The sequence below is a fragment of the Macadamia integrifolia genome, unplaced genomic scaffold, assembly GCF_013358625.1.
Source record: "Macadamia integrifolia cultivar HAES 741 unplaced genomic scaffold, SCU_Mint_v3 scaffold472, whole genome shotgun sequence".
NCBI classification, from domain to species: domain Eukaryota; kingdom Viridiplantae; phylum Streptophyta; class Magnoliopsida; order Proteales; family Proteaceae; genus Macadamia; species Macadamia integrifolia.
The window spans coordinates 12,177-14,719 of record NW_024870461.1 but is presented as its reverse complement, the minus strand read 5'-3'; the positions used below and the strand labels follow the sequence as shown (position 1 = coordinate 14,719).

The following is a 2,543-nucleotide window of genomic DNA, read 5'->3' as shown; positions in this document are numbered from 1 at the left end:
AAAAAAAAAAAAAAAAAAAAAAAAAAAAAAAAAAAAAAAAAAAAGAAAAAAAAAAAGAAAGAAGTTCAGAGTTTTTCATCTTGTTATAATTGCTGAAGAAACAAAACGAATTTCAGAACTAAAGTGCTTTGGTGATTAAATCTCAGTGTCTTTCTATCAGATGCATGTACGAATTGCACATGCCTCACCGTACCCACATTCACAACCCTTTCAATTCTTCTCTGCCCTCTCCCTCTCCCTGTTCAACAAAGAAATCCTCTCCCTCTTTTCCCCCCCTCTGTGTGTATACATGTGTACCTCAAAAGAGACAGAGGTGTTGATTGGGCAACCACGGCAATGCCAATCATTGCAGTATGGCTGGACAACTCCTTCCTCTTAGCTGTCTTATGCCGCTTCACCACCCAAGAGAGTCTCAGTCCAGGTACTCACTCTGTCTCTACCCATTCTTCTTATGAACATGACACATCCCCCCTCTGCCTGCTCCCTGCACTATGAGACCCCTTTTATGTGAACTTACCCCTCTCTCTCTCTTCCTTTGTCCTGAGCTGCTCACATTTCCATAAGTTAATTGTTGCAGTGATGGGCAGATGAAAAAAATGAGTGTATAAATAGGAATATTTTTAATTTTATTTTTTTAAATGACAAATTTTAACTGAAATAGGTTGTGTCACAGACACCTAAGTCCCCACTGATGCAAGAAGAGTAGAAAAATTCCTCCTATTTTTGAATTATTTTGTGTCCATGTTATTCCCTTTTATTTTTTTTAAAGCATTTTTATGAAAAATTCCTCATTTATATTGGAAATTTCTGTACTATGTAGGCATGATGGGCTATCAAATCAAATTGAGGAGTTGGATTGAATAATATATGTTACACTTCTTCCTTTATTTTTTACACGTATCTCTCCCTGCTGTTTCTAGAAGTTCTTAGGGGCCTTTCACAAAGCAATCCTAGTCTTCCTTTGTCTTCATTGTCTTGATGTAAATTTCTAGTAGAATAGTCAAAAATTTTAAAATGGAAGATGTTGGAGGCCTTTTCTGTGAGTGTAACAGGACTATTGTTGTGAGAAGTGTCGAGCACTTTTAGGGTGGTGTAGGATGCTCTGCTGCTTCGCCTCACTGTGGCCCATCTACATAGGAGGCCAAACTTTGGCCCATTGCTCCAAGCCCCTTGTCTAACATGTATTGTATCTTTTCTACGAGAAAAGACATAAGATATGCATGTACCCTCAAATCAGCCACTAGAGCTGGGGCTGGAGACAGGGAGGATAGGTCTGGGTAGTGGTCTCATCTGTTCCCTTCGTAGTTGGTAGAAACCAATTACTCTTAGCCTATGAGGTTCTATAGGGCATGGGTGAGAAATGCCATTATTAGGTGAGTAAATGGGTGAAGTGGGTAAACCTATATCCAAAACAGATTCCCCAAGTTCCCTAGCACACATCATAATTGTTTACCAATGTATAGATAATACTTCAATAAATCTTAATAAAAACCTAATAAACAAAAAAAAGTAACCAAATACACTATCCATAAATGGGCTGGGCCCAATATGTAGGCTGCGCTGGTCAAAGGGTAAGGTGGGTCTGAATAAACTTCTTACCCAACGTGCCTAGGCTAAGTAGTATAAAATATTTACCCTTACCCTACAAAGGAGGGTCGGGTGAGGCAGTTAAATGGGTTTCTCTCGCAGGCACCCAATCATTTTCTCATGTGCATGCCTCTCTCTCCTCCTTGTATTGTTCATTAATAAAATTTTCTTTTTGCTGATAAAAAACCGAAGTTTTACACTGACATGGTGCTTCATGGTGCAATTTACTAAATTGTATATTGTCTCCACCCTTCTGTTGCCAAGCCTTTGGCCTATTTCTTGTGCTTCTTTGGGAACCTCTTGCGTAATGTTGATTCAAGGTCCTGTGAGAGATTTGGTCCACCGAGTCGAAAAAGAAGCATCTTGTATAATTGAAATCTGCCATTCAATTGCAGTGCATTGCTCTAAATAAGTTAAATCCTTGAAGGCTCCCCTTTATATTCACGGAATTTGACTTGGATCCATTCGTTCCGATGTACTAATATCTTTTCCGTTCTTCTTTGAAAAACTGCAGGTGCATTTTTTAATCCAAAAGGCATTACGTTCCATTCATAATGTCCTTCAGTTGTTGTAAATGCTGTCCATGGTTTGGATTCTTCTTCTATGGCTATTTGATGAAATCCTGATTTTAGATCAAATTTTGAAAATATTTTGGCTTTTTGTATGAACTGTATGAGGAAATTCTTTTGGGGTAAATTATATGCATCATTTACTGTATTATCATTCAACCGTTTATAATTTATTACCATTCGGCTTTTTCCTCTTCTTTTTTCACTTTCTTTCATGACTATCATTGCTGCAGATCTGTGAGGGCTATTAGATTTTCTTATTAAGTTTAATTCAATTAATTCTTTAATATGGAGTTTAAATTGTTCTGAGTCTATAGGGTGATATTTTGGTATTCCAGAATTTATCTTTAAATTTTGATTTATGATTTCTATCTTCATAACAGGTTT

At 37.2% G+C, this 2,543-nt stretch overlaps 1 protein-coding gene across 1 annotated transcript in view; it reads left to right on the top strand.

Moving 5' to 3' along the window:
- The window catches only part of LOC122068859 (F-box/LRR-repeat protein At1g67190-like), a 5,322-nt gene extending 3,006 nt beyond the window's left edge, over nt 1-2,316 (top strand). The window contains exon 2 of the transcript XR_006137258.1: nt 2,102-2,316. The gene's annotated coding sequence lies outside the window, so the exon portion shown is untranslated. The remainder of the gene's footprint in view (nt 1-2,101) is intronic.
- Nucleotides 2,317-2,543: the final 227 nt, after the last annotated feature.